The following is an 11,339-nucleotide window of genomic DNA, read 5'->3' on the forward strand; positions in this document are numbered from 1 at the left end:
AGCTGCAGAAGCGTTTTTAACGCAGAGAGCTGCCCTTTCGCCTTCTCTGCGAGCTTAGCGCTCCGCTCGCACAACTGGCGGGCGCTCCCAGCGCGCCACTCGCCAACACCCCGAAATTAACCCGCATCTTCCAGGTCCGCCACCGGGACAAGTTCGCGGGGAAGGGGAGGGGGGCGCTGCGGGGTCCCGTAAGGCAGGGGCGGCTCGGCAGGTGCCGAGCCACTCCCGCTCACGGCCCCGCGCGGGCAGCGGGGTCGCGCTGTGCCTAACGCGGGCTGACAGGCAGGCGCACGCGTAACCCCCTCCCCCCCGCGAGCCCGCGCTGACATCACCGGGCAGGATTTAAATAGCTCCGCAGCCTCCTGCTTCCCGGATACAGCGCGCACCATTGGCCGCCGCCGCAGCCAATGGCGGCGCCGCGCCGCTCCCCTCCGCCAATGGCGGCGCCGCGGCCGGCGCGCCCCTCCCCTGTCGCTAAGGGAGGGAAATACAGCGCGGCGCGGCGGGCTGTCAGGTGCGCTGGGCAGCGCTGGGGTGCGCCGGGCGCGGGCATCAGCCGGGGGGCTGCCGGGGTGGAGGGTGGGCTCTCCTCCCTTACCCCCTCCTTGTTTTTCGTCCCTGCTAGGCGAGCTCCTGTAGCCAGCCGCGTTACTCGGCGCGAGAAGGGAAGAGTGTGGAAAGTGGCGGTTCTCCGCTTTGTTTTAATCGCTCCGGTGGCGGCGTCTCCGGGGCGGTGAAATACGGGACGAGCGGCCCCGCCGTGCTCCTTCCTCCTCGGGAAGAGCTGGAAAAGAGAGAGAGAGAGAGAGAGAGAGAGGGGAGAGCGATCGGTGGTGCCTCGTGGGCTGGCCGGGCTGCTGCCGGGGCTCGGCGGCCGCAGACGGTGGATTTGTGGGAAGCGGACGGGATGAGAAATAAACGCACCTGGCCAGCGGTGTTTAGGGGAGCGGGGGTCGGGTCCCCCCGCTGGCTGCCGGAGCCCTCGGACTCCGGACTCGGACCCGCCGAGCTGCAATGGACGCTGCCCGCCGCTGGCCGCAGAGCGGAGCATTCCCGCCGCCGCCGCCGAGGAGGGAGAGCTGCCCGCCCGGAGCTGGCCCGCAGCGCGCCCCTCGCCCGGAGAGGGACCGGGGGTTTCCTCTTCGGCATCGCTCCGGTGAACGTGGGCTGTGCCAGCCGGGCGCCCACATAGGTTGCATGGCAGCCGCGGCGCGAGCGAATAGGTAAACGCCACTGTGTAGATGTGCTGTTCGGAAAGGAGAAAAAAAAATAAATTAAAAAATGCGGATGCGGATGTTGGGCCTGGCACAGGGGACTGGGCTGCACGGGGAGATGGAATAGCCTCTTCTCCTGTGCCTCGCGCGGCGGCGAGATGTAGCCTAACGAAAATGAAGTCCTTACGTAAGGCGGGCTGGATGGATGGCTGGATACCTGCTGGGTCCTGCATCGCCAGCCGCTGCCCCGCCAGAATTACCTGGGTCTCTCCCTGCCATGCCGCAGCCTGTCACTGCAGGGCCTGTCCTAAAAGCAGACTTTCAGCCGCAAGAGCTCGTACATTTAAGAGCTGCGTAGCATCGTGGAACAAACATAAATCCATTGCATTCCAAACTCAGAAAATTTAACCCATTTCACTTGTTACCAAGCTTACAAGCTTGAAAGGAGAATGCATAAATCTACTTTGCTGTCAAGCCCTAATAGCGTTGCGTAAAACATTTCTGCTTGGTTACTGTTTATTGCTTCACACCCTCCAAATATTTCTGACTTGTTTTTTTCCTGTATCCACAATGTGTTAATACGTCGCCTGAATATCCTAAAGATGTCGGCCTGCATTCAAAAGGCAAATGCGTGTGCAAAAAGTGTAGGCAAAACACAGAACAGGCTTGAGACAATTTTTTTAATGTAATATCAGTTTCTGGTTCTCCCTACATTTTAGAGCAGAGTGATGAACTTTATGCCTTGCTACTTTTCTTCCCCATTCCTCCTCAAATTAAGAACACAGCTTAAGTCACAGTTTTGTTGGAGAGCTTTTTTTTAAATAAGATAAGAAATTCTTATACAACATGAAACATTAATTATTGCAGGAGAAGCTGCAAATACTTACTGGAGAGGCCTTGGTAAAAGTAAAAATAAAAATTAAAAGAATGCTTAATCTTCCCCTGAAACAAACCCACTGAGTTATCAGAAATCTGAAGTGCCTGCCTGTCTGCATCTTTGTGATGTCATGAAGTTTGTGTCAAGGTTTCTGTTCCTTTAGGAAAGGTGAGCCTCTAATAAGAAATCGTTCCTCCCATTCTCCCCCGTGTTTCTGTTTCCTCCTTCTCCTTACCTGTTATTCCTCTCAGTGAAGGATGAGGACTGTGAAGCCTTCTTTTCCCTTCTGTTGTTGCAGAACTCCATGGATGTATCGGAAGTAAGCGCTGGGAGCATTTGGTGATGTTTGGGGGAGGAAGGCACAAGCCACCAAGGCCCTGTTCCCTCCATCTTGAGCCTTCCATGGTGATATGCAGCAGCACAGGGAAGTATGAAGCACTGAGGGACAGAAGTCAGTGTTTAAACTTAACTTTGCTTCAGCGTAAATGACCATGCAAGTTTCGGATTAACAGAGGACCAGGGGTAGAATAGCAGAAGTACTTAAGGTGCCTCTTTTAAAAGTTCTGTTTTGCGTATCTAAAGATTAGGGAGATGTTTAGAAAAGTGATTGTACACATGTGCTTATGTTTACTGTCCTAACAGGAGATGATGATCCGCATTATCTTAAATGCTAGATATATCTTGGATGCATCTGTGTCACCTCATTGATTTCAGGGGAACTGTATTGATTTAAGTTAGTGAAGGCACTAACCCAGCTAAGTTTTAAATAATTAGAATAGTATTCTGCCTCTTTTTCAGTCAGATTTTCCCTTCATGTTACTTGTGTTTCATAATCCTCCTAGCTCTCCATTTTGTCATTACAAGACCAGCATCTCTACTGTAGGAAAAAAAAAAAAAAGAGAGAGAACACCTCCCCACCTCCCTCCCAAAGATAGTCTTTTAACAATCTGCTCTTTATATTAATGTTTAAATAAATTTAGGACACCAATGAACTGTTTTTTTTAATAGGCCAATTTAGTTTCAGTTTCTTACACAGTTATTTTTTAGAGCCAGAAGCTCTCAGGAAGAGAATGTGTTCGATGCACAGAACCCTTTAGGGTTTTGATAAAAGACATGATATCATGAGTACCATCTCCACTTCTGTTATTCTTCTTATATAGTAGCGACAAGATTGAATCACCATTTTTAGCTATTCTTCAGCAGAACTCATAATCTATCAATGTGTCAGCTCAACAGCAGTTTTCTCTTCGCACTAATGTGAACCAGAAGATCCAGCTATCACTGATTTTGACAATTTTATTTTATCTGAGATTGCATGTATTGCAGAAGTTTGAAGCAAATGAATTATAGGACCTATTATATTTTCCTAAAGATGTACAGAACGTAAAATATGTCATCTAAAACCTTTCAAACTAATTTGTATCAGATAACATTCCTATGTTAGGTGTTTCATAAGCCTTGCGCTATAAGCACTATTACATATTTGTGTGATAAATAACAAGTATAGGATCAAATGCGGGTCCCGTATTTTTTTTTAGTGCCTCAGAGTGCCCTCTGTGTTGTTACATAATGCATCATAAAGAAATACGTGCCTTCATTCTCTTAAAATCACTCCGGCATGGATAGCACTAAGCTTTCCTTCCAGTCGTCGTTATGCAAGTCCTTGCTACTGCTAATAGCTGTCAGCTCTGCATGGTTACTTAAAAAACAAGGTAACTGCAGACTTTTTGTGAAGCTCCTTGCATTTCTGGAATTTACAGTGAGTTGATTCCAGGTGCGTTGCTCCTTTTCCCAGCTTTAAATTAAATTATTATGAACAAACAGGTTTTCCCCCATCAGAAGAAAGTCCCACTCATTCCAGTATATCACACGGTAGTCTGCTTTTTTGTTTAGGTGCGTCTATAAGCATTTTATATTATGAGTATCTGAATGCACTTCAGTGTCAAAACACAGTGGAATAGACCAGAATGCAGTAATATTTTGAACGTCTGTTGGAAAATGAAAGCATATAACTAAGTACTGAAAGAATACATAGCACAGTAAAAAATCCATGACCAATCTAGCAAAGCTATTAGGTAACAAAAAAAATCCATATAGGCATTAAGTACTATTATTTAAAGTAAAATCTCTGTTATAAGCAGCATTCAAGTGAAATTGATGAGACATCTATATAGAACAGAAAGAATCCTTTTTTTACAGCCATGATGCAACCTTCTGTATTTCTTTACTTAGGAAGTAGAATTTTACTTGTCTTTTTGTAAAGGTGTAAAATTAACAGCAAGCTCTTCAGAGAATTAGGAACACTGCCTGACTTGTGAGATTTTTTTTTCCTCTGTGAAACACAGAGATCATTGGTGGCAAAAAATCAGGAGAAACCTGTCTGGATTTCCCAGTGTCACGTAGATCTTTTTGAGTGCCCTGTCCTTTAAGAAGGCCTCGGTTTTAAAGGTATTGAAATGGAAATATCTCAAAATTTGTCATCCTGACTATATATAGAAAAATTTTGCTCTCCCTTATACCAATAGAAGTATACAAGTAGTAACTCAGTGATGTGTCACCATGAAAGGAGGGTTGGTTTCATATTCCATTGATAGATCTATTAGTTTAACAATCCTCTATTGCATTTCTAAATTTCTTTAATCTTTTTGTTGCTCTCATAAATTTGAGGTACTAGCATATTTGTTTATTTCCATTTTATTACTTGTAATCATTTTGAAAGGTTCAACTATATTCTGTTCAGATTTTGTTATGACACATGGAAGATATTTTTTTTTAATTCCTTTTGCAAGCAGTGGGTTGGTGAGAGGAGGTCTGCACTGTAACACAGTATACCTACAAAATTGTTCTCCAGATAAAATAAGAAAGAGCAGAATTACAGAAACAAGTAATTTGTTGCCGATATTCATGCAGTGCTGGTATTTTATTTTAAGCTAGATTCATCAAACACGATAAGGAGTAATTTTTGTCTGATACGAAGTTCCCATCTAAGGAGACTAAGTGGTTTAAGTTTAAACTGTGGTTTGAAAATACAGGGAAACGTTACTGGACAGTGAGAGTTTGATTCAGTAGCCAAAGTGGATGCAAGGAAGTAAATTGGAGAATGCTTTTTTTTGTAGTGTTTGAAACATGTCAGGAAAACACATCACTAATACATTTCTGTGGAGCAGAAGATGGTTTTGCCTATGAAGCACAAGGATTTTACCACAAGCGTCTGAATTATGTAGATTATAAAGGGTTCCGATGCTGTCAGAAAGCAAGCATGAAATGTTGATGTGTGAACCTCAGATATCTGAGCGACATTTACTGACCGCTTTTGCAGTATTTTGTAAGTTTGTAACATAGTTTTAGTAATAAAAATTTAGTGAAAATGTATGAGGTAAGCACTAGTGTAATACTGATTTCAGGTTTTTTAGATGGGCCAATTACCATATTTAGTAAAGTAGAATAAAAATGAGGTGGCCTGGGACTAAGATGACTTTAAAACGGAGATTTTTAAAAAAATTAATATTGGACTTGTTCTTAGTTAGTATTAATTGCTATTTTTTTAATACAGTTTTCTCTTTTGTTAAGTTCCATCACTCTTTGTTCCAAAATACTGTGCCCTGGCCCCGAAAGGGGGAAATATAATGGCTACAATTAGCTTCTGTTTACTGGAGCAAAATGATTTTTTCCCAAACCTAAATACATGCATTAATTTGCTAGACTTCCAGCTATTTTTATGTGTGGTATTTCTGAGAAATAGATACCGATGTCCATTTTAATGCAGCTTACTATAGTATAGCAGCCGAAATGGAGCGTTTTTCTCTTTGGTAGTTGGATATACAGAGTTGTTGGACTGTTTGCTTGTAAGTACCTTAAAGCTGAATCAGAAAAAACGTATTTTTGATATAAAAAGTTAGGCTTTCCCGTCTGTACTTACTTTTGAGTTTTCTAGGTAAATGCTGCATAGACTGATTATCAGAAAAATCGAGGCTTACGTAATCAAGCCATTCATTTTTCTACTACCTCCCTTCCCCCACTTAGCTTTCATTTTACTAAGAAAAATGAAAAATTTTGAGAAGAAACTTACTATGACATACTGATTATATAAATATTTTCATGGGGCTGCGTAGCTAAGCTATTTGTATGTATTTAGTAAAAGAAAGCAGCAAGCAAAGTATTAAAACCTCGAGATGGCTAAACTTTAAAATTATAGTAATTAAATACAGCATTATCTAATATGCTGTGTAGCAATGAGTCTTTTTTCTTTGCATGGGGAATTAGAGTACTTCTATGTTGTCTTTATTCAGAATAAGAAAAATAAGAACGTCGTACCCTATTTTTTTAATTTGTTGTAAAGCTGATGTTCTTTCCTAAGGGAGTTAGTTCAATACCCAACTTTCAGAGGATGAGTAGTGATTGTTATTGACAAAATATATATCAAATGAATCAAAACTCTGTCCTGCTAGATAATTACAAATTGAATTAACTAAAAGGAATGATATTAAAATTTTATCTAAATGTTAACATGAGCTCTTACCCATAGGTGGCAGTCATCTTTCACAGTAGCAGGGATGCCAAACTTTTGGTTCGTGGTATTCATACTTCTGCTGAATTAATTTTGATGAGGTATGCGTATGTGCATGTACATAAGCATATACATTTCTGTATGTTGGGAGAGGGGGAAGGAGGTAAAAATAACTGTAAAATTAATTAGTAATTGGGAGGAATCTGAATTGCTATATATAAGCAATAAGATAAGAAATTATCATATTCTGGAGAAAAGGTCCAGGTATTTAAAACCACAAAACATTTTTTTTACTGTCCATTGCTGACGCTCATCTAAATTAAGTAGTGATAAATCAGAAATGAGCAAGTAGCCCTACAAATTGAACAGGAAGACAAGTATCTTGCCAGCCTGAGAGAACATGATCCTGTATCATGCCTGGTCCTCCAAACTACATTTGTTTCATCACCCATTATATGTAAATTGCAGAACGGCCACAGTGATGATGGTGCCCTGAAAATCCCAGCAATAAGCTCCCTTAAACATTGAGCAAATATAGGAAAGGTACTCTGGTTGCAGGTGTCCTTTCAGCCATGGAGAGCAAGCAAAACCTGCAGGCTGCTGTGCTGTTCTCTGTCTCTTTGCAGAGCTGCCATTGACACCCGTGGCAGCACGGTGCAAGGGGAGGACGCTGCCTGCCAGAGCAGAGATCCGCTCAGTTTTGCCTTCAGCTTTTTTAGGGATTTATATGGTTTATGGGGATTTCCTTTTGTAATACTGTTAAGGAGGCACTTGGGGCCCCACCAAAACTGAAGGGGATAGAAGGAGCCTTATTAAGGCCAAGTCATCTCAGTCTAAAACAAACAGAACTTGTGAAACTACACATGTGTCATAGTGAGACGATAACATTCTTCTAAGAAAAGAACACCGAAACCTGGAATTCAGGGGTAGGTGAAGTCATATTCTTTTTTCTATTACAGCTGCACTGGGACTCTTTTCAGTTAATATTAATCTAATATTGTGTCAAGGTAGGCCACTCTACACATTCAGCAGAGGTCAGGAATTAGTGTTTTACAAAATGGAAAATTTGAAAAATAGACAATTATATGTTGCTACTACAGTGTTTCACTGTGATGCAAGATTAAGGGCTCAGAACTGAGCAGAATGGTGCAGTATTATTAAAACAGAAGGACTAATTCTCCTTATGCAAGAGTCACAGCAACACACATCATTGTATAAGCCAAAGCAGGCTGTATGATTTCATAGTCAAACAGGGTATTTCCACAGACAGGCAATCACGACGTGACTAATTAGATACTTGCATATGCATGGCCCCATTTGTTCCCCAACTGTAATAATTAGGAGGATTGCACTCCACATTAATTTACACTCTTGTGTAACACTATTGAATATAAGATAGCGGGTGGTGATAAACTGGCTGGTGACAAATGTGTAAATCTGACACATATTTTGAAAATCTGAGCTTTCATAGTCTGCTCTGTCCTTGACGTGGGCAGGGCTGGAGAAGACCTCCTCTGCTGTTGGGCCTGATCCTCTCTATCACGGGCAGCCATGTTATACTCTTCAACTTAACATGCAGAGACACCAGACTCCATCTTGAAGCTACCCCTATCATCAGCTGATTTTATGTTCCTCTGTATGGTTAAAGATTTCAGATAATGTGTATCATGATCAGCTGAAACTCTCACATTCTACAGGGTTTTTGACTTCAGTTTAAAGAGTATTTCTCTCTCCTGGCATAAAGTCCGTTCCAGTCTGTCCTCCCTTGAGCTTTCATAGGTTACTGCCAAAACCTGCTCAGTCTCAGTTCAGCCAACCCAGCTGTGCCATACCTGTCATAGAGAACAGTGTTTTTCCCTGACTGTTCTTCTAGCCCTTCTTTGCACCTTCATTTCCAATAAATCTCTTTTAATCTGCAGGGTTAGAAGCAGGCACAGTGCTCCAGATGAGGTGTTGCTAGGGTCTTTCATGGTGGCATTAATACCTTTCTATTCCTGCTAGATACACAACAAGGAATATTTTTATTTTTATTTATTTATTTTTGTATTAGAGCTACCTGCTGTCGATATCTCAAAAGCCTTGAGGACTGACTGAAACACCCAACTTACCCCTTTTTTATGGAGGCTGACAGCAGAAGTTCTTCATTCCTAGTTTATGACCTTGACCTTTGCACTATCATAATGGTATTACATTACAAGAGTGTCAAAAGGCTTTTTTATAAAAGGGTGTAATCAGTTTCATCCAAGCCATGGGCTTCCTCTGAATTTCCTGGCATGTCCAGATTTGTTCAGGAACCTCTGTGCCTTTCACGACTATGGACGTGAGCTGGCACATGCACATGATACGGTGCAGGGCGTTACAGGTGAGCTAGCTTAGCTCACGAAAGAGTTGTCTCTAGTATTAGGTTACCTCAGGCACATCACAGGGTATTATTTCAGGTAAGCCTTCCAAAAGCTGTACAGTACTTCTGACTCAATGTTCTGCACTGGCTTTGTTTGACAGCTCTGGGAGCAAGAAACCAAATTCTGAAACATTTTTACAGGATCAACAGAGGATATGGACTTAGTGTCACATTATATTGTTTCTATTGATCCTGTAGGTTAATTTTCAGTTTACAGGTGATGCCCATGAAATTGAAGGGGGAACGGGATGTACAAGAGTTGTATAATACTCTTGAATAACATCTAAAAGTAGGAAATTTTATTTTTTTTCTTAATAGAAGAATCTGCAGGATATCAGTTGTTCTGCTGTGCTTGTGGAAGTTAAGTAACATTATTACTGTCTCTAATTAAACAAAAAAAATCTGTTTGGTTCTTTTGTTGTTGTTGGTTTTGGCGTTAGTCCAATAGGACTTTTGTGCCCTTTGTTATACAGTATTCCACCCCCACTTCATTCAAGCAGTACCCCAACTTTGTGCCTTCAGATGATCATTCCTAGGTTAAGGTAGTCAGTGAAAATAATTAGTAAGACCTGTCTGAGATAATTCTTTAAGGAAGTCCACTATGAATTTTCCTCTAGCTTGAGACTTTCCCTTCAAAACGACTTTGCAGGCTCTTATTCATATTAAGAGTTAATTTAGCAATTGCTGTCTTCCTTAGTTTATTTTTTTTTCAAGTAGCATATTAACAAATGTTTTCCTGAAATTCAGATTAGGTCAACCCATTTCCTTGAAGTAGAAAAGTAGGGTTTGGTGTTTTTTTGTAAATGTCTGACTAGTGTGCCATAATCTATTCTTAGGGAAGCTTGGTAGTGTTTTTCTTACTTTCTATTTATCCAATTTTATCCCATGCTTCCTCCCATCCCAATTCTTGATGGGCAGTCCCAATTTTTCATCCTTTTAAACTCTGATTACTTCTAAAATCCTATTTGAGGTGACTGCTCTTCTGCTTGGATTCAAGGACCAAGTTTTCCCACCCAGAAATTAAGAAAGTCAGAACAAAACTTAAAGATTTTTGCCATTTTACCTCCATCTAAAGGATTCATGGAGAAGCTCACTCACAGAGATGGTGATGAAACATGGATTTTCTCGGAGTCTTTAGCATGTAGCTGAGAAGACCACAGACATAGGAGCATCTAAATCCTGCAATTTACTGCTCCAAGACTTTCATACTCCCTTCTAGTCCAGCCAAGGGCTGGTCATATCCTGTAGGTTCTATAAAGTCTTAAAAAGAGTGTGAACATAGTTAAACAACTTGGTTAAGGTTGCTACAAGTTAAAAAGCATCCTTTAAAAACCTGAAGTTATACCCAATTGAAAAAATCAGAAAAGAACATCTATCTGGCCGATTATATATGTAAAACACTATCAACTGTATAAAAAAATTAGTTTGAGGGAAAACTCACTGGCTCAAGTTACTAATTTTTAGCAATGGTTCTAGAGAAAGATATAGTTAAGTACAGACTATTAGGCCTGATAACCAAGCCAGGTGAACTAGTTAAAGAAAAGAATTAATGACCAAATGGGTAAGTAAGCATGACATAGGGGAAGAAACAGGCAGCTTTTGCAAAGGGAAGCGGTGCCTCATGAGTCCCTCTGTATGGGGAGGGGAGATCTTGTCAACACACTTAGCAGGAATTAAAAAAAGACATTTGACATCTTTTACCGGAGGCTCTCAAAGGAGTTAAGCTGCATGGGCAAAGAGGCAGCTTCTCACGTGGGCAAACATCACATGAAAAGAGAGGAAGCAAAGGTCAGAAATGAACGTGATGGGAGTCAAATAGCAGAGCACCTCCACCAGCATTACAGCATGCTCAGAAATATTCTGTGAAGGGCCATGAATAAAAGTTGCAGAGATTACTGTGAACACGAAGACAGGATGAGGTAGGACACTGTGAAGCTGAGTAACTGAGCAACAAAACAGCAGATGAACCTCAGTGTAGATAACTTCCCTGTGATGCACAGGGGGGAATGACTGGGTCTCAGCTGGCTGCTACCCCTCCGGAGCAGTGTCGTGAGGTTCTAAAAAATGCTTCCATGAAAACATCAATGTACTGCTTGGCAGTGTTCAAAAAGCAAGCAAAACATTAGGAATTACAAAGAAAGGGACAGAGAACAAAATTTTAAAAAACCCTATTATTATGGTGCTGTATAAAACTTTTCTACCACTTTCCAAGTCTTGCACATGTTTCTTTGGCCTGGCTGCCTTTAGCATAAATGCATGGCAATGCGTGTGTTTAAAAAACATTGCAAAATCAAAGCTAGAAAGCCAATATCAGACAAACAAACAAAAAAATCCCACTGT

Source organism: Neopelma chrysocephalum, unplaced genomic scaffold (assembly GCF_003984885.1).
Source record: "Neopelma chrysocephalum unplaced genomic scaffold, ASM398488v2 Primary Assembly neopelma1_23, whole genome shotgun sequence".
Lineage (NCBI taxonomy): Eukaryota > Metazoa > Chordata > Aves > Passeriformes > Pipridae > Neopelma > Neopelma chrysocephalum.